Source organism: Bombina bombina, chromosome 1, assembly GCF_027579735.1.
Source record: "Bombina bombina isolate aBomBom1 chromosome 1, aBomBom1.pri, whole genome shotgun sequence".
In the NCBI taxonomy this organism is placed as follows: Eukaryota; Metazoa; Chordata; class Amphibia; order Anura; family Bombinatoridae; genus Bombina; species Bombina bombina.
This window is the reverse complement of record NC_069499.1, coordinates 162215511-162237782: the sequence shown is the minus strand read 5'-3', so window position 1 is coordinate 162237782 and position 22272 is coordinate 162215511.

Sequence of the window (22272 nt, the reverse complement as noted above, 5' to 3'; positions counted from 1 at the left end):
ATAATTATAATTTATATTGTAGCTATATTAGGGTTTATTTTACAGGTAAGTATTTAGCTTTAAATAGGATTAATTTATTTAATAAGAGTTAATTTATTTCGTTAGATAATAATTATATTTAACTTAGGGGGGTATTAGTGTTAGGGTTAGACTTAGCTTCAGGGGTTAATAAATTTATTAGAGCAGCGGTGAGGTCCGGTCGGCAGATTAGGGGTTAATACTTGAAGTTAGGTGTCGGTGATGTTAGGGAGGGCAGATTAGGGGTTAATACTATTTATTATAGGGTTAGTGAGGCGGGAGTGAGGCGGATTAGGGGTTAATAACTTTATTATAGTAGCGGTGAGTTCCGGTCGGCAGATTAGGGGTTAATAATTGTAGGTTGGTGGCGGCGACGTTGGGGGCGGCAGATTAGGGGTTAATAAATATTATGTAGGTGTTGGCGGTGTTCGGGGCAGCAGATTAGGGGTACATAGGGATAACGTAGGTTGCGGTGGAGTGCGGTCGGCAGATTATGGGTTAAAATTTTTTATTAGGGTGGCGGCGATGTGGGGGGGCCTCGGTTTAGGGGTACATAGGTAGTTTATGGGTGTTAGTGTACTTTAAAGCACAGTAGTTAAGAGCTTTATGAACCGGCGTTAGCCCATAAAGCTCTTAACTCCTGGCTTTTTGCTGCGGCTTGAGTCTTGTCATTAGATTTCTAACGCTCACTTCAGCCAAGACTCTCAATACCGGCGTTAGAAAGATCCCATTGAAAAGATAGGAATGGCGTAGGGGGATCTGCGGGATGGAAAAGTAGCGGCTGCAAAGTGAGCGTTAGACTCTTTCCTGACTGACTCTAAATACCAGCGGGCGGCCAAAACCAGCGTTAGGAGCCCCTAACGCTGGTTTTGACGGCTAACGCCAAACTCTAAATCTAGGAGTAAGATAGCTACAATATAACTAATAATTACATTGTAGCTAGCTTAGGGTTTATTTTTATTTTACAGGCAACTTTGTATTTATTTTAACTAGGTACAATAGCTATTAAATAGTTAATAACTATTTAATAGCTACCTAGTTAAAATAATTACAAAATTACATGTAAAATAAATCCTAACCTAAGTTACAAATACACCTAACACTACACAATCAATAAATTAATTAAATAAATTAAATGCAATGATCTAAATTAAAATACAATTAAATAAACTAAACTATATTACAAAAACAAACACTAAATTACAAAAAATAAAAAAAATATTACAAGAAGTTTAATCTAATTACACCTAATCTAAGCCCCCTAATAAAATAAAAAAGCCCCCCAAAATAATAAAATTCCCTTCCCTAAACTAAATTACAAATAGCCCTTAAAATGGCCTTTTGCGGGGCATTGCCCCAAAGTAATCAGCTCTTTTACCAGCCCTTATAAGGGCTTTTTGCGGGGCATTGCCCCAAAGTAATCAGCTCTTTTACCTGTAAAAAAAATAAATACAATCCCCCCCAACATTACAACCCACCACCCACACACCCCTACTCGAAAACCCACCCGATCCCCCCTTAAAAAAACCTAAAACTACCCCATTGAAGATCACCCTACCTTGAGCCGTCTTCACCCAGCCGGGCCGAACTCTTCATCTGATCCGGGCACAAGTGGTCCTCCAGCCGGGCAGAAGTCTTCATCCAATCAGGGCAGAAGAGGTCCTCCATCCAGCAGAAGTCTTCATCCAAGCGGCATCTTCTATCTTCATCCTTCCGGCGATGAGCGGCTCCATCTTGAAGACCTCCGGCGCGTGGCACTGGGCAAGTGGGCACAGTATACGCAGTGAGCCTGACACAAAAAAGCAGACTGATGTTTCACAGTCCAAAAAGTTTTTATTATTTTAAATGTACACTTACACAACTATTAAACAAGATATGAGTGGTGGCACTGGGCAAGTGGGCACAGTATACGCTGTGAGCCGGACACAAAAAAGCAGACTGATGTTTCACAGTCCTAAAAGTTTTTATTTTTTTAAATGTACACTTACACTACTATTAAACAAGATATGAGTGGTGGCACTGGGCAAGTGGGAAAAGTATACGCTGTGAGCCTGACACAAAAAAGCAGACTGATGTTTCACAGTCCAAAACGTTTTTATTTTTTTAAATGTACACTTACACTACTATTAAACAAGATATGAGTGGTGGCACTGGGCACGTGGGCCCAGTATAAGCTGTGAGCCTGAAACAAAAAAGCAGACTGATGTTTCACAGTCCAAAAAGTTTTTTTTGTTTATAAATGTACACTTACACTACTATTAAACAAGATATGAGTGGTGGCACTGGGCAAGTGGGCCCAGTATAAGCTGTGAGCCTGACATAAAAAAGCAGACTGATGTTTCACAGTCCAAAAAGTTTTTTGTTTTTAAATTTACACTACTGTTACACTAGATATGAGTGGTGGCACTGGGCAAGTGGGCACAGTATACACTGTGAGCCTGGCACACACGCTGGCAGGCAGGCAACTGCAATTAGATTACACTAGCAGACTGATGTTTCACAGTCGAAAACGTTTTTTTTTTAAAAATTTACACTACTGTTACATCAGATATGAGTGGTGGCACTGGGCAAGTGGGCCTGGCACACACGCTGGCAGGCAGGCAACTGCAATTAGATTACACTAGCAGACTGATGTTTCACAATCAAAAAAGTTTTTTTCTTTAAATTTACACTATTGTTACACCAGATATGAGTGGTGGCACTGGGCAAGTGGGCCTGGCACACACGCTGGCAGGCAGGCAACTGCAATTAGATTACACTAGCAGACTGATGTTTCACAATCAAAAAAGTTTTTTTCTTTAAATTTACACTATTGTTACACCAGATATGAGTGGTGGCACTGGGCAAGTGGGTCTGGCACACAAGCTGGCAGGCAGGCAACTGCAAATAGATTACACTAGCAGACTGATGTTTCACAGTCAAAAAAGTTTTGTTTTTTTAAATTTACACTACTGTTACACCAGATATGAGTGGTGGCACTGGGCAAGTGGGCCTGGCACACACGCTGGCAGGCAGGCAACTGCAATTAGATTACACTAGCAGACTGATGTTTCACATTCAAAAAAGTTTTTTTTTTAAATTTACACTACTGTTACACCAGATATGAGTGGTGGCACTGGGCAAGTGGGTCTGGCACACACGCTGGCAGGCAGGCAGGCAACTGCAATTAAATTACTCTAGCAGACTGATGTTTCACAGTCAAAAAGTTATTTTTTTTTAAATTTACACTACTGTTACACCAGATATGAGTGGTGGCACTGGGCAAGTGGGCCTGGCATACATGCTGGCAGGCAGGCAACTGCAATTAGATTACACTAGCAGACTGATGTTTCACAGTCAAAAAAGTTTTGTTTTTTTAAATTTACACTACTGTTACACCAGATATGAGTGGTGGCACTGGGCAAGTGGGCCTGGCACACATGCTGGCAGGCAGCCAACTGCAATTAGATTACACTAGCAGACTGATGTTTCACAGTCAAAAAAGTTTTTTTTTTTTAAATTTACACTACTGTTACACCAGATATAAGTGGTGGCACTGGGCAAGTGGGCCTGGCACACATGCTGGCAGGCAGCCAACTGCAATTAGATTACACTAGCAGACTGATGTTTCACAGTCAAAAAAGTTTTTTTTTTTAAATTTACACTACTGTTACACCAGATATGAGTGGTGGCACTGGGCAAGTGGGCCTGGCACACATGCTGGCAGGCAGGCAACTGCAATTAGATTACACTAGCAGACTGATGTTTCACAGTCAAAAAAGTTTTTTTTTTTTTAAATTTACACTACTGTTACACCAGATATGAGTGGTGGCACTGGGCAAGTGGCAGACTGATGTTTTACAGTCAAAAAAGTTTTGTTTTTTTAAATTTACACTACTGTTACACCAGATATGAGTGGTGGCACTGGGCAAGTGGGCCTGGCACACATGCTGGCAGGCAGCCAACTGCAATTAGATTACACTAGCAGACTGATGTTTCACAGTCAAAAAAGTTTTTTTTTTTTAAATTTACACTACTGTTACACCAGATATGAGTGGTGGCACTGGGCAAGTGGGCCTGGCACACATGCTGGCAGGCAGCCAACTGCAATTAGATTACACTAGCAGACTGATGTTTCACAGTCAAAAAAGTTTTTTTTTTTTAAATTTACACTACTGTTACACCAGATATGAGTGGTGGCACTGGGCAAGTGGGCCTGGCACACATGCTGGCAGGCAGGCAACTGCAATTAGATTACACTAGCAGACTGATGTTTCACAGTCAAAAAAGTTTTTTTTTTTTAAATTTACACTACTGTTACACCAGATATGAGTGGTGGCACTGGGCAAGTGGGCCTGGCAGGCAGGCAACTGCAATTAGATCACACAGGGGAAAAAAAAAAAATGATGTTCTAGCCCTAAAAAGGGCTTTTTGGGTTGCTGTCCTCACAGCAGAGATCAGATGAGTCCTTCAGGACTGTAGTGGACACTGAATACACTAGCCTAGATATCAATTTCCCTATTAAATCACCAGCAGCTACACTGTCCCTCCTCTCACTAACAATGCAGCTTCTGAATGAATCTAAAATGACTGCTGTCCATGAGCTGGGAGGGTCTGGGAGGGAGGGTCTGCTGTTGATTGGCTGGAATGTGTCTGCAGACTGTGAGATACAGGGTCAAAGTTTACTCAATGATGACGAATAGGGGGCGGATCAAACATCGCATATTTTCGCCCGCCGCGGCGAGCGCGAACATGCTATGTTCGCCGGGAACTATTCGCCGGTGAACTATTCACGACATCACTATTTATGAATACATAGAACATATTTTTGTATGTGAAAAACATTAGAATGGTAAATATTAATATTTTTGTCAGTTTAACGCACTTGGGTTTGCGCACGATTAGGGTTTTAGCTTTTTTCCTCTTTTTTTTCCCTCCATTGATTCTTTGGGGGAATATATTATCACGTATGCAATAGTCTGAGTTTGGATTTCTACATGCGTTGGGTTAGCTCGCAAGCTAAACCTTTTTACTTTCAACTTGTAATATGAGCGTTACCTCTATTTTTAATAAATCTAAATAAAATTACTATAATTAAATAAATTATTCCTATTTAAAACTAAATACTTACCTATAAAATAAACCCTAAGCTAGCTACAATATAACTAATACTTACATTGTAGTTATTTTAGGATTTATTTTATATTTTACAAGCAACTTTGTATTAATTACCTAAACTACCTACAATTAAATACAATTAAATTAAATAAAATAAATTATGAAAAAAACAAACACTAAATTACAGAAAATAAAAAAGAAATTATAATATTTTAAACTAATTACACCTAATCTACAAAAAAGTGAGCGGGCGCCCTATTAATTAAATAAGTGAGAGAAATAAACACTGGAGACTAGCGGCTAGATTTAGAGTTCTGCGGCCAAAGGGGTGCGTTAGCTACGCATGCTTTTTTTCCCCCGCACCTTTTAATACCGCTGGTATTTAGAGTTCACAGAACGGCTGCGTTAGGCTCCAAAAAGGGAGTGTAGAGCATATTTAATGCCACTGCAACTCTCGATACCAGCGGTGCTTACGGATGCGGCCAGCTTCAAAAACGTGCTCGTGCACGATTCCCCCATAGAAAACAATGGGGCAGTTTTAGCTGAAAAAAAACCTAACACCTGCAAAAAAAGCAGCGTTCAGCTCCTAACACAGCCCCATTGTTTTCTATGGGGAAACACTTCCTACGTCTGCACCTAACACTCTAACATGAACCCCAAGTCTAAACACCCCTAACCTTACACTTATTAACAGGGCAGATTAGGGGTTAATACTATTTATTATAGGGTTATTGAGGCGGGAGTGAGGTGGATTAGGGTTTAATAACTTTATTATAGTAGCGGTGCGGTCCGCTCGGCAGATTAGGGGTTAATAAGTGTAGGTAGGTGGCGGCGACGTTGGGGGGGCAGATTAGGGGTTAATAAATATAGGTGTCGGCGGTATTAGGGGCAGCAGATTAGGGGTACATAGGGATAACTTAGCTGGCGGCGGTGTACGGAGCGGCAGATTAGGGGTTAAAAAATTTAATAGAGTAGCGGCCATGTGGGGGGACTTCGGTTTAGAGGTACATAGGTAGTTTATGGGTGTTAGTGTACTTTAGAGCACAGTAGTTAAGAGCTTTATAAACCGGCGTTAGCCCAGAAAGCTCTTAACTCCTGTTTTTTTCTGCGGCTGGAGTTTTGTCGTTAGATTTCTAACGCTCACTTCAGCCACGACTCTAAATACCGGCGTTAGAAAGATCCCATTGAAAAGATAGGATACGCAAATGGCGTAGGGGGATCTGCGGTATGGAAAAGTCGCGGCTGTAAAGTGAGCGTTAGACCCTTTCCTGACTGACTCCAAATACCAGAGGGCGGTAAAAACCAGCGTTAGGAGCCTCTAACGCTGGTTTTGACGGCTACTGCCCAACTCTAAATCTAGCCGTAAGTCTTCTAATGTGTCGGAAAATATGATATAAAAGAGGATAAAAGTGAATATGTGAATATAAACAATAATTACAAGTAGTGTCAATTGTAAATGACAAAATAAATCACATAATAGAAAAAACTAGTGATACTAGTGATCAACATCAATTAAAAATCCATATATATATATATATATATATATATATATATATACATATATATATCAAAAATACAGAAATACAAAATTACAAAAAAAGTCGTTATACAGTTATAATGTGAAACAATTGAATATTATAAGTGTGTATCATTGCCTAAGATGGACAAAAAAGAGGCAATAGAATTATTGTAAAGTCTCTGGAGAGGAGATTAGGCAGCTATCTGTGAAGATCCAGGCCAGGATCCAGGAACAGCAATCTATAGAGAAAAAAGAAAACAGAAGCGCCACATGGCCCAATATTGTTTGGTCCAAAGCTTGTAGATCTTGAAAAAAGAAGAAACAAACTCACATTTAGAAGAGCACCTCAATTAGTGCTATATGGGCAGTCTGGGATCTATTCGGTCACCCAGAAGACCAACTTCCTGCACAGGAACTGATGTCTATGTTCACAGAGAAGAGACACAAGTGCCTATATGGCCTAGTATTGTTGGTACAAGTTGACAGAATCAAATAATGATAAGAGTGGTACTCACAATGTATAAAGCACCTCTTTTGATGCTATGGGAGCATGAAGGGATCAATTCAGTCACCCAACAGACTTGTAGCAAGGCATCCGGGTAGGTTCAGTGGTTCAGAGGATCCCAGAGTAGTCCAAATGGTGAATATCCTCAGATAAAAAGGCAGAATAATCCCAAAGAAAAAGCAGCAAGTGTTCAAATGCTAAAACTGACTTTATTAAAAATTATAAAATTACAGGCAATGCGTTTCTCAGCCAATGGCTGTTTCATCAGGCTTCATCTTTCATTTTTTTTTTTCTCTATTTTTTTTCTCTATAGATTACACCTAATCTAATCCCCCTAATAAAATAAAAAAGCCCCCCAAAATAATAAAATACCCTACCCTACACTAAATTACAAATAGCCCTTATAAGGGCCTTTTGCGGGGCATTGCCCCAAAGTAATTAGCTCTTTTACCAGCCTTTAAAAGTGCTTTTTGCAGGGCATTGCCCCAAAGTAATCAGCTCTTTTACCTGTAAAAAAAAGAATACAATACCCCCCCAACATTACAACCCACCACCCACACACCCCTACTCTAAAACCCACCCGATCCCCCCTTAAAAAAACCTAACACTACCCCATTGAAGATCACCCTACCTTGAGCCGTCTTCACCCAGCCGGGTACCAATGGTCATCCGATGGGGCATAAGAGGACATCCGGACCGGCAGAAGTCTTTATCCTATCCGGGCAGAAGAGGACATCCAGACCGGCAGACATCTTCATCCAAGCGGCATCTTCTATCTTCATCCATCCGACCAGGAACGGCTCCATCTTGAAGACCTCCGGTGTGGAACATCGTTCTAGTCCGACGACTACCCGATGAATGGCTGGTCCTTTAAATGACGTCATTCAAGATGGCGTCCCTTGAATTCCGATTGGCTGATAGGATTCTATCAGCCAATCGTAATTAAGGTAGGAAAAATCCAATTGGTTGATTTAATCAGCCAATTGGATTGAAGTTCAATCCGATTGGCTGATTGGATCAGCCAATAGAATGAAAGGTCAATTCTTTTGGCTGATCCAATCAGCCAATCGGATTGAACTTCAATCCGATTGGCTGATTAAATCAACCAATCGGATTTTTCCTACCTTAACTCCGATTGGCTGATAGAATCCTATCAGCCAATCAGAATTCAAGGGACACCATCTTGGATGACATAATTTAAAGGACCAGCCATTCGTCGGGTAGTCGTTGGCCTAGAAGGATGTTCCGCGCTGGAGGTCTTCAAGATGGAGCCGTTCCTCTTTAGATGGATGAAGATAGAAGATGCCGCTTGGATGAAGATGTCTGCCGGTCTGGATGTCCTCTTCTGCCCGGATAGGATGAAGACTTCTGCCGGTCCGGATGTCCTCTTATGCCCCATTGGATGACCATTGGTGCCCGGCTGGGTGAAGACGGCTCAAGGTAGGGTGATATTCAATGGGGTAGTGTTAGGTTTTTTTAAGGGGGGATTGGGTGGGTTTTAGAGTAGGGGTGTGTGGGTGGTGGGCTTTAATGTTGGGGGGGTATTGTATTCTTTTTTTTACAGGTAAAAGAGCTGATTACTTTGGGGCAATGCCCCACAAAAGGCCCTTTTAAGGGCTGGTAAAAGAGCTGATTACTTTGGGGCCCTTTAAAGGGCTATTTGTAATTTAGTGTAGTGTATTTTATTAGGGGGATTAGATTAGGTGTAATTATTTTAAAATATTGTTATTTCTTTTTTACTTTTTGTAATTTAGTGTTTGTTTTTTGTCGTAATTTAGTTTAATTTAATTGTATTTAATTGTAGGTAGTTTAGGTAATTAATTTAATTATAGATTAGTGTTAGGTGTAATTGTAACTTAGGTTAGGTTTTATTTTACAGATACTTTTGTATTTATTTTAGCTAGGAAGCTATTAAATAGTTAATAACTATTTAATAACTATTGTACCTAGTTAAAATAAATTCAAAGTTGCCTGTAAAATAAGAATAAATCCTAAAATAGCTACAATGTAACTATTAGTTATATTGTAGCTATATTAGGGTTTATTTTATAGGTAATATTTAGTTTTAAATAGGAATAATTTATTTAATTATAGTAATTTTATTTAGATTTATTAAAAATAGATTAATGTTAGGGGGGTGTTAGGGTTAGACTTAGGTTTAGGGGTTAATACATTTAATATAGTAGCGGCGACGTTAGGGGCGGCAGATTAGGGGTTAATAATTATAGGTAGGTGGCGGCGATGTTAGGGACGGCAGATTAGGGGTTAATAATACATTTTATAGTGTTTGCGAGGCGGGAGTGCGGCGATTTAGGGGTTAATACATTTATTATATTGGCGGCGATGTCCGGTCGGCAGATTAGGGGTTAAATAATTTTATTATAGTGTTTGCAATGTGGGGGGGCCTCGGTTTAGGGGTTAATAGGTAGTTTATGGGTGTTAGTGTACTTTTTAGCACTTTAGTTAAGAGCTTTATGTTCCGGCGTTAGCCCATAAAACTCTTAACTACTGACTTTTATATGCGGTAGGAGTCTTGGAGGTAGAGGCTGTACCGCTCACTTCTTCCAAGACTTGTAATACCAGCGTTAGGAAAATCCCATTAAAAAGATAGGATACGCAATTGAGGGGATTTGCGGTATGGAAAAGTCGCAGAAGAAAAGTGAGCGGTACACCTGTACCTGCCAGACTCGTAATACCAGCGGGCGTTAAAAAGCAGCGTTAGGACCCCTTAACGCTGCTTTTTAAGGCTAATGCCAAACTCGTAATCTAGCCGTATGTTTTTTTTATTTTAAAATATATATTTATATATATATATATATATATATATATCTGTATATATAATATGTCTAAAATACATCTATATATATTCATATACTGTAGATGTATAGGTACAGATATATATATATATATGTATACAGCCATAACAGTTAATCCCACATGGAGAATAAATATGCTGCACTCGCCGGTCTTCAAAAACAGGTTCAAGTCTTTAATGATTCCTTACATCAATGTCAGCTTTATAAAATGTAGTCCCAAACGTTTCGGTACCGACCGGTACCTTTCTCAATGGGTAGAGAAAAAAGCTGTACATTCAACCCTTTTGGGGTCTACCGACTTGAGGGTTGAATGTACAACTGGACTACAATGTATTCCTATAGTGATGCTGCTATGATTGGTCGATCTAGGTAGCCTCTGATATTTGGAAAAGTGTTGACTTTGATTCTAAGTGACATTTACAACACAGGGATGTATATTCCCTTAAGTCGCGGAGTAGATGATCAGTAAGTGTGTTGCTGCCTGCACTATAAATTTCTACCATACTACAATATGCTCTGAAGCACATAGATTATATATATTGTAAGATTTCTCAAAGAAGATATTGGTAGAAGTGGTGCTATCTACACCAGCATTCTATACAATGATGTTTTTAAAAAGAATTGTAACATATAAGATCCATCTAACGACAGAATTGTTAAGAGCGACTCTTGTGTTGTCTAACACTTTTAATAATAAAAATTGTGCAGCGTGCTGGATTGTATCTATAATCTAGACATACTGATGCTCTATATTTGTTTTTAAATGTAAGTAGTTAAAAGGGACTTCCTGATGCTGACGAGGTGGTGCCGAGCACGATCGTTGTGTTGTTAGAGTGACGTATGGATATTATCGTTACCGGTAGGCACGGCTATGCTAAGTAGCCATGCGCTTGTCTGAACACTGGCGTAAAAGTGATGACGCGTGCTGTGGGCTGTACCTTGTGAGCACCGGAAGTCTCGTCCGCACTGAGGGGTATATTAGGTGAGTGGGTATGTGGGTTCTATAGAGGTTATCAGGACACAGGCTTTTTTCTCTACCCATTGAGAAAGGTACCGGTCGGTACCGAAACGTTTGGGACTACATTTTATAAAGCTGACATTGATGTAAGGAATCATTAAAGACTTGAACCTGTTTTTGAAGACCGGCGAGTGCAGCGTATTTATTCTCCATGTGGGATTAACTGTTTTGGCTGTGTGTATATATATATATATATATATATATATATATATATATATATATATATATACAGATGGCCCTCATTTTATAACGGTTCAATTTACACCGTTTCAGAATAACAACCTTTTTTTCCAGTCATGTGACTGCTATTGAAAAGCATTGAGAAGCAGTGCATTTATTAAAATAGCCAGTAGGTGGAGCTGTCCGCTTGTGTTGCAGCAAAGCCAAGCAAGCTGAAATTAATCCGTTTAACCAGACCTGAGCTATCGAGCAGATTTCAAAGGAACAAGATCTTCCTGTCTATAAATCAGTCCAGATTGGAATGCATAGAAATATCTGTTTGCTGAAAAATGCAAGTGAAGTCTGTGTTGTGTGATTATTTTATTAGGTTTATAATGCTGTTTAGCAAATGTTTTTGTTCATTTAACTTAGTTTAATTATATATTCTGTGTTGTGTGATTATTTTATTAGGTTTATAATGGTGTTTAGCATTTAAAGTCTTCATTTCAAAGCTTTAAAAATAATGTATTAGGTGTTACTTATGACAATTTTGAGAGGGGCCTGGAACCTATCTCCCTCACTTCCCATTGACTTACATTATAAACTGGGTTTCAATTTACAACGGTTTCGATTTACAACCATTCCTTCTGGAACCTAACCCCGGTGTAAATTGAGGGCTACCTGTATATATATATATATATATATATATATATATATATATATATATACAGTATATATATATATATATATATATATATATATATATATATACTAAGTGTGTATATATATATACAGTATATATATATATATATATATATATATATATATATATATATATACTGTGTGTGTATATATATATATATATATATATATAAATAAAAAGAATATTTTTTTCTAAGTTAAGACCATTGGTAAAGTATTCCTAACGCACCTTTAGCGCAGTTGATCTAACGCAGTGTCGGGTTAGCGAGCAAGCAATAACTGAAAAGGCTTTCTTTAGTGTGCCCCATATATGTCTACAGGGAGAGGGAGTTAGCACAGTCACAATATTGTAAGTCGTGAAGATAGCACAATTGAGTGTTTCGCTCTCGTGCTAATGATTTACCTTCAACATGCAATACCTGCCCTAATCTGGCCTCGCTATTTTTTTTAATTTGAGCGCAATTAGCCCCACTTGCAACCTGGGCCTTAGTGTTTAATTTACCTTTAATTATATCACTTTGGCAATATGTACCGATGTATCAAAAATCTGCACATATAATAAACTGGAGGGGAAGAAAGCATCTTGGGTTTGCACATTCTTCTTCAGTCTATTACAAGTGGAGAGCAAAATTACCCTTTTGCAAGTGCGACAGTTGAGTTCCACTCAGTAATACTGGTGCCTGCAAATGTGTGCTGGTATTACAAATTGAGCGCAATGTAAACACGACCTCGCTTTCGCATTGCATGGAAGCTTTCTGCTCACAAGAGCGAGATTCCATAGGCCCCAATGGGAGCCTGCTTTTCATGTCCTGAGACACGGCAGAGAACCTAGCAAAGCGAAGGGGGCAAGTCGCGCAGCGTTGGGCAGCATATTTAAAATATATATGTATATGAATAAATACATATATATTTTTGTGTTTATATGTGTATATACACATATTAACATATCTATATAAGCATATACATATATTTTAACAGTTAATATATAGTCCCCATAGACTGCAATGTAAATTCATCCGCTCACTTTAACCCCTTATAACTGCTTCTTGCACTCCACTTGTAATCTAGCCCTGTATTTCTAAATAATTTCTGATCACTGCTTTTATAATGAGATTGATAGATTGATAACAGTCAGCAAATGATCTGACAATGTCAGGTTTGCTAAAAATATATATCATCATATATATGTGACCCTATACAACATGGCACTTTTGTCTTTGGATCTACTGTTTATTTCTCTAAGCTGATTTTGGCCCAGCATGCTTTCTCTAACTAGGCAGCAATATCCCTCCCTGGAATGCGCATTGAGTTTTAAAGAAAAGCTCCTTTATTCAGAATTATTACATTCTTGACAAGATAGACAACTTGTGTGCAGAAACTTGGCAAACGTTTGACAGTAAATACAATGTTCTTGTACATATCTTACCTGTTTGCATGAGGTCAAATCTTAAAGTGTGGAATTCCTTTTGTGAATTAATTTAGAATTGTATTTTTCTAATATCTGTTTTCATGAAACTAAATATTAAATGACCTTGCGTTTTTTACATTTATAAATCAAAAGTACAGCTTTTTTCAAATGGTTGTGAATTTTGAATTCTAATTTATATGTACATGAAAATATGTGAAATGTATTTTATTGAAAATATGTCCATACATATTTTATGCATACTGAAGTTCAGTACGGCTGACTTCCAGATTTGTTTTCACTTTTATTATTATCGTTTATTTGTATAGCGCTGCTAAATTCCGTAGCACTGGGTATACAGATAGGGGTATACAATGACAAAGGTTTGTGATAAAATACAAAAAAACACAACAGACTTAACAAAACTAGTATAGAAGGAAGAGAGTCCTGTTCCGTAGAGCTTACAGTCTAAAGTTTGAGGGTGCAAAGACATAAGGTTTGGGGTAGCTTGTCACGTGGATTGTAATTGCAGCAGTGAGTCAAGGCAGTTCAAGATTTATTTTGGGTAGAATGAAAAACAGAGGGCATATGGTAAGCCTCTCTGAATAGGTGGTTTTAAAAAAGAGCGTCAAAAACTATTCAAGATTGGAGACAGTCTGATTGAGCAGGGTAGAGAGTTCCAGAGGACAGGAGTAGCACGTGAGAAGTCTTGGAGGCGAGAGAGGGATGTAGAGGTAATAGAAGTGGAGAGAAGTAGGTCAGAGGTTGATCAAAGAGGACGGGTCGGGAGTATTTGGAGATCATAGAGGAAATATAGTTGGGAGTAAGGCTTATGAGTGCTTTATAAGTTAAAGGGACAGTCTACATGAGAATTTATATTGTTTAAAAAGATAGATAATCCCTTTATTACCCATTCCCTTAATTTGCACAACCAACACAGTTATAAAAGTACACTTTTACATCTGTGATTACCTTGTATCTAAGTCTCTGCAAACTGCCCCCTTATTTCAGTTCTTTTGACAGACATCCATTTTAGCCAATCAGAGCTGGCTCACCTGAACTCCAGGTGCATGAGCACAGTGTTATCTATATGACACACATGAACTAACACCCTCTAGTGGTGAAAAACTGTCAAAATGCCCTGAGAGAAGAGGCGGCCTTCAAGGGCTTAGAAATTAGCATATGAACCTCCTAGGTTTAGCTTTCAACTAAAAATACCAAGAGAACAAAGCAAAATCAAATCTGAATCTGAATCATGAAGGTTTATTTTGGACTAGACTGTGCCCTTTAAGGTTAATAATTTGAATTGCATTCTAGAGTCTATGGGGTGTCAGTCAGAACTTTTATGGTACAGCCAATCAGAAGCCATACCTTCCACTTTTATAGGCAAGCAGCAGGAGCACGTAATAGTCTATGGGTTGTGGCTTCTGATTGGCTGTGTCAGACAAGCTCATGAAAGTGAAAAAAAGACTTGATTGTATGGCTAGGTAAATAATTACCCAGCAGGTACAGAACTGCTGTTCTCTAGTTTTGGAAAGGTTTCATGTGATGATATGAGTAGAAACATATTTTCAAACTGAACTTTTATATCAATGCAAAAAATGGATTAGTGCTTACTGTTCCTTTAAGTTGTTCATCTACACCTATATACAGAACTGGCTTAATAATGGGACCCGGTGGGACCATGGGAGCTAGACAGGATGTAGCAGGATTGAACAAGTGAAGAACAAAAAACAAAAAAAGGGCCCGCTGCCTCCTTGTGCATATCCCCCTAGTATGTTTTTTTTTGTGCTTAGAGGTCACATGGTCATTTATAATATTCTGGGTTTTTATCTATGTGTCTGTTTTGTGTTTCTGATTATGTAATGCAGTGCTGTGGCTGCGTTTAGACCAGTAATAGCCAACTTATATGTGAGCCACAGATCAATATTTCAGAAAAATTATATAAATGTATGTATATTAAAAACATAATACAAATATACAAAGGCACACAGTTATACTTAGGTTGGTGTCCCACCCAGAGTTGGCCACCCCAAAGCTCAAATTTCCGTTCTGTTTTTCCTGCTTCCACAAAAGCTATGGCTCACATTCGTAGTTCGGCTTTTTATTAGAGTCCTCAAAAACTAGGGCAGATGGCCCTAGTGTCAGCAGTTGGACAACCCTGATAAAAAGTTGGAGGATCACTTGGACTGTTTTTTTTAGCTAGCCCATTTAGCATATAATATGTGTAACTTTGTCAGTAGTTTTTATTTGGCTGTTTTTTAAAGTAACAAAAAATGAAATCCAAAATATATAATTGTGGATGGCAAAGAAATTATTTTTAATAATAAGTAGCAGAAGAATAAAAGTGTTTAACTTTGTCAGTACAAACATCTATGTAATGTGAACATTAGTTCAAGTAAATAAAGAAAATTTTACAACTCTTTATGTCATTGGCAAATGCTCACCTTGAATATAAAGCACAGTTTGAGGTCCATGCTTTAAAAATTGACATTATGGAAACAGAAAGTTCAGAGAAGAGCATATAAAAGAACAGAATTAATTGATGATTTAAGGTATGACATGAGGCAAACCAAATAAGTCTTGCGTTCTGTAGAAAAGTGACACACGCTATATTTGAAGTTAGTCGGGGTCATCACACTGAAATGTCAAGTGAACTCTCTGACCTAAGGAATTGACAAGAAGTCAACATATGAAGTTAACAGATTGAATGTTTCATAATCAGCAAAGAATGGGTTGTTAACAATAAGGGCTGTCAGGTTGTGGAATTTGTTAGCAAATCAATTTAAAGCAAATAGATTTTTTTATGCCAGGAAATAATTGACTTTTTCCAAACATAAAACGGTAGATTTTAGAATGGTAGATTTCACGGTGCTTTTGTTTTGTTGTATATCCCACATAATCTGAGCAGTTATTTTGCATTAAAGTGATGGTAAACTCCGCTATTGCTAAATTGCATAATTAGATTATTTATTACTAACAATATAAAAACGCAATATCCATTTTCAAATTGTTTATGCATTATTACCTAATTTTTAGTTTTTAATAAATCCGTTGTTGCGCTGCCTCGCTCCTCCCCTCTAATTTACTTTCACTAATACACTGAAGTCTTACCTATTCTCCACCCTCTTTACATCTTAGCCAATTTGCACGCTCCCGATTTTGTGAATTTAGACGCATGCGCATTAGAGAGGATTACGTATACCAGTCACTTGTAGTGGATAGATATTGCGAGCGGTCGGTCCCTTCTTAAACGAGCACACTTCTTTATGTAATAAATATAAGTAAATGTATAAATACTTGATTTTATCACAAATTATCTATATCTTATGTTGTTATAAAAAGTAATTAAGAGCCAGAGCGCATGCGCTGAATAAACAGGAATGCGCAAATTCATCATCGCTTTTTGAGGCTACTGATTGGTTGACCGTATGCTGCGAGGAATGCAATACTGTGCTTGCGTGAATTGGGTTGCATAGATGTAAGCCTGTCTGGCGACAGGCTTACCTATTGGTTCAATATTATAAACTATCTATGTGACATCACAGGAGGAAGGATGAAGACGGCATTAGACGGAGGTATTACATAAAGATTTGTAAGTGTTTTTACATAGATAAGATAACATGATTTGGAGTGTGTAAACTGAATAAAATGTTAAAATAACAATATTAACTTAACTAGATACGGAGTTTACCATCACTTTAAATGGTTATGGAGAGAATGCAGTTAAAAAAATAATAATCAACTGCAATTTACCTCATATTTGAATTTTTTTCTCTTGGTATCCTTTGTTGATAAGTTTTTTTTCCCCCTGTGTTTCTATGCTGATTGTTAAGTTTTTTTTATTTCTCTGCCTTCCCTTTGTTAAAGAGATACAAAGGTCAAAATTGAAATGTGAATGAGTACAATTAAATTTTAAACATTTTTGCAATATACTTATATTAGCAAAAATACTTCTAGTAAAATTATTACTGTTTATCAGGAGCATACACACATATGCTATGAGGGCCTGTGCACCAGTATTCAAGTTCAGAGAGCTGGTGACATTGTGTATTGTGTCTGTAAAGAGTTAATTTGTGTCATACAAGCCACTACTGACTCTCTAAAAAGGTGTGTTGTTTGAATACTAGTGCACAAGCTCTCACAGCATATGTGTGTATGCCTCTGAAAAACAGTAATACATTTTACTAGAAGCATTTTTGCTAATGGAAATATACTGCAAAAATAATTATATTTAAAATTATAATGTGGTTCTACCCTGGAGGTGAACGATGCAGGGTGTGTAGCCTAACAGCTCCGTGCAAAGCAGTGTGTAAAGGAGCGAAAAATCAACACCATATCACAGCAAATCTTGGCTGCTGAGGGGACATAATGCTCTGAGTTCCAGACAAACAAAAGCGTTGTTCAGGCTGGACCATGAGCGCATCTTTTGGAGCTGAACACTTGCGGTGCAGGACAGTGCTGGGAGCACAGCCGCCATCTTTAGGAACCACGAGATCGACCCGTTAGTGAGGGGGGAAAGCCTTACCATGCAGACACTTGTATGAGCCACCAGACATGGAGGGATACTACCCTACAAACTTGTGAGTACCTTAAGAGGCGCTAAGGGAGAGAGGGGAAAAGTTATGGTCCCCACAAAAAACGGACTGTCTGACACATAAGTACAGGCCTCCCTGCTACGGCACAATGTCTCCTGGATATAAAGGGGACAGTAACTACATTAGCTACATGATCTAAAGCCCTGTCGGGGTGGCATATAATCTTTGGGATTCCTGCAAGCCTATAATTGGCTATGATGACTTAAAAGCTCATTTAAAGTGAAAGTAAATTTCGGACCGTTTCAACACACTAACTCATTCTTGCCATCTATATTAACATAGTCGCTATTTTTTTTTTTTATAAAAATATTCAATTTAGCCGTTTTTTTATTACATTATAATCCTACCGTTTTCGTCTTGACTCCTCCCATCTTATACTTCCTTTCTTTTTCAGTTTTTACGTATAGAGCGGTCCCACCCGCTCTATACGTATCAGATATGCGCGTTCACAACGAGCCTTACAATTGCGCATGCGCAACTAAATGATTTGAACCGCAATGCGCATGCGCAACTAAACGATTTGAAACGCAATGCGCATGCGATTGTCAATAAAGCTGCTCTCCAAAACTAGTCAGGTATGACTGATGTGCGCATGCGCCAATCGGCCACAAGCGTTGTCATTGAAGTTATGCATATTAGATGGGACACATGCGCAGATAGGCCAATAGGAAGATTACGTAGTGTCACGGCCGTCTGATGGCCAGGATTTCAATTGGAAGTGAGAAAAACGTCATCAGGAAGTAGTAAAAGCATCGAAAAACGGGTTGTTATTATCGAATGGAATATTAGGGTAATAAAACAGGTAAAACTTTGTTTGCAAACAATATTGAGAAATTTGATGAATGAAAGTCCTAATGAATTTAAGTCGTACATTTAACTATGTTTAGCAACCATTGAAACTTTACCTTCACTTTAAGGGGGAAAAAAAGGGAAAAAAAGTTCCTAAGCCTCTAGCTGCATTCTGAGGGGCCTTTATATTGGTACAACAGGGGGATTACCTGGAGACTCCAGTCCTGACATGGTGACATGGGGGGGGGGGACAGGATAAAAAAGAGACAACCCCCCTCTCTTTATCTTCCCAAACACTGCTTTAAAGCCAGCTGAGGTTGCCCCATACCAGTAGCTGAGAGACAATTATAATCTGTGCATCTTTGCACTACCATAATCCCACAACAATGTCTAACAGAAGACTGCCTAAATCTAACCCAGGGGGCAAGACAGCCACTGCAAGCCTCTTTTTTAAACCTGTGAAAGGTGATAAAAGTACAGAATCCCAGATAAGAGAGCTGGAAGAGGAGGCGGCCTCGGATTCCAATACCAGTACTACTACAGAGGATCTAATGCCTGTAACCAAGGCAGACATCAGGAAGTTGGTTTCTAAGCAAGATATTTCGGTCAGTTTTGAAAAACTTTGGGAGAAGATGGACGCTATGCAGCAGACGGTTACAAGCAGTCTCGCAGACATAAAGCAGGATATCCAAGATTTGGGCACCCGGGTATCCACCCTGGAGGATAATGAAAACACAGCTCTGGAAGAGGTTTCTTTACTATCTCAACAGGTGTCCTCTCACCAACAAGAATTAGAATAAATCCAAGATAGGATGGAAGATCTGTAAAATTGCAGTTGCAGATGCAACATTAGATTGAGAGGATATCCTGAGTCTATAACCCCCAGTGAGTTGGAAAGATACTTGACCCAACTTTTCAGCTATTACAGGACAAACAGAAGATGATATCTTCCAGATGGAAAGAGCCCATAGGGCTCTGAGAGTGAGACCTAAGGGCGATGCCCCACCTAGGGATGTGATAGTACGAATGTTTCGCTTTCAAGAAAAGGAAGCCATCCTTGCTGCATCCAGGAAGAACCCGACCTTCAAGTTCCAGGGCTCTGTAGTCCATTTCTTTCGGACCTCTGTGTGAGAACCCTACAAAGGAGAGGAGCCCTGAGACCGCTCACTCTCCTGTTGAGGAAAAATCAGATCAACTATAGATGGGGGTTCCCCTTTGCACTCAACATAATTCATAACGGGATCACATTCACTATCAAGGAGGCTTGCGATATCCCTGACATCAGTAAGCACCTAGGCCTGGAAATTCCCCTGCTTCCTTCTAATGGCTCTGAGAAAGGGGATGAGGATACCAATACATCACGCGCACTGCCAAGACGACAAAACTGGACAAAGGTTGCCAGAAAGAAGCAAAAGACCTGAAACTCTGCTAGGTATCTCACGCTGACAGGAAGTCTAGTTCTACTATATCCTCTGGGATGTCAAGTTTCAGATGAGTATAAAAATAATCTTTTTCTTTTGTTGGCAGGACTGTTGATGGGGTTTGGACTCTGCATTTTACCCCCCTTATTTTTTTTCTTTTTTTTTCTTGGGTGGGTTGTGAAGGCAATTGGAGGGGTTTGGGGCTGATTGGAGAATATTTGAGGTAGTGGCTCCATGGGAGCCAAAATTGGTTAAAGCTAAGGACATGTTCTGGCTATGGGACTACAGGGGAAGAAGGGACTCCTAATTAACAAGGCTCAGGAAAATGGAGTTACAGGGGAGATTTACTAAATGTCACCAGAGGGGGGGGGGGGGAGTATGAAAATCCCAAACTCCTAAAGGGCTCCTTTATGCATACAGTTAATATTGTATTTCTAAGATTTCTTATTGCACGTTTGTTGTTCTACTTGTTTGGTAAAGTACCTTGGAAACATGCACACCTTGATTATATGGGCAATAGGCTCAGATACTGTATATTTTTGTATTTTTAAATGTAAACTTTTGTTTTTTCTCTGTTTATACAGGTTAGGTTATGGTGGTACTAGACGCTACTTGTTGGGAGTGGGTGGGTTCACTGCAGACAGATGGCTAGGAAGGATATGACCGATGACCCGTAACATTAGAATTATCTCACACAATGTGAGAGGCCTTAACACAGATATTAAGCATAAAACTGCCCTCACCCAATATTCTAGAGCAAGAGCTGATCTCATCATGCTACAGGAAACACACTTTACCCTATATACTGGTCAAAACAGTTTCCCTATCACACTATCACTCGACTACTGACACAAAAAAAGGTGTGTCTCCATTCTAATTCACCAATCGCTGCAGTTTAGCACTGAAGAAGTAATCACAGACCCCACAGGCAGGTATCTCATTGTGAGAGGACGTATTCAAAATGTCCCGGTTACCATCTGTAAACTGTAATGTGTATGCCCCTAAAGAGAAGCAAGACTCGTTTTTTAGGCAGATTTCACAGCTTCTGATGCAATGGTCCCAGTCCCGTATCATATTAGCTGGGGATTTTAATATCTCTCTGTCTCCCTACAAAAACACATCAGCAGCGAAATTGACTAGCAAACAGCATAGACATAATAATATTACGTAAAGCTATTAGGGACTCCCTGGCTATGCATAATATTTTGGATTCCTGGGAGGCTAAATATGGACCAACACTAGATTATACTTACTACTCATACGCCCACAGATCCTACTCTAGGTTGGACTATATCTTTGTAAGTCAGACTCTGTTACCGAATGTGATTTCATTGTCTATTCAACCATGTGTGTGGTCTGACCACTCACTTATACAAATAGAGATGACGGGTATTATAAATATACACAGGCAGCGGTCATGGACCTTTGACCCGGCAACAGTTAAGCCCCAACCTACCTACCAGAATATTTCAAAGGCCCTAGAAGAATACTGGTCACTAAATGAGGGGACACCTACTAACTCCATCCACACATGGGCAGCACACAAACTGTATCTCAGGGGTTTATTAATAAAAGAAAAATCAATTGCCAATAAAGAGGCCACAAGGCCATAAACAAACTCCAATCGGAGATAGAGGTATTGGAGAAACACCATCAACAATCATTATCCACATCCACCTTTAAAATACTCCAAACAAAGAGAAAGATGCTAGCTAAACTCTTACGGCTAGATTACGAGTTTTTGTTGGTAATGGTGTGTGTGGTTAACGCACAGTTTTCCCTCACCTAAAGTAACGCTGGTATTATGTTTTTTTTAAACCCGGCGTTAGCCGCAAAAAGGTGAGCGTAGAGCAGAATTTAGCTCCACATCTCACCTCAATACCAGCGCTGCTTACGGTAGCGGTGAGCTGGTAAAACGTGCTCATGCATGATTTCCTCATAAGAATCAATGGGGCAGAGCCGGCTGAAAAAAAACCTAACACCTGCAAAAAAGCAGCGCTCAGCTCCTAACGCAGCCCCATTGATTCCTATTAGGAAGCACATTTATGGCTACACCTAACACCCTAACATGAACCCCGAGTCTAAACACCCCTAACCTCACACTTATTAACCCCTAATCTGTCGCCCCCGACATCGCCGACACCTGCATTTTATTATTAACCCCTAATCTGCTGTTCCGGACACCGCAGCCACCTACATTATCCCTATGAACCCCTAATCTGCTG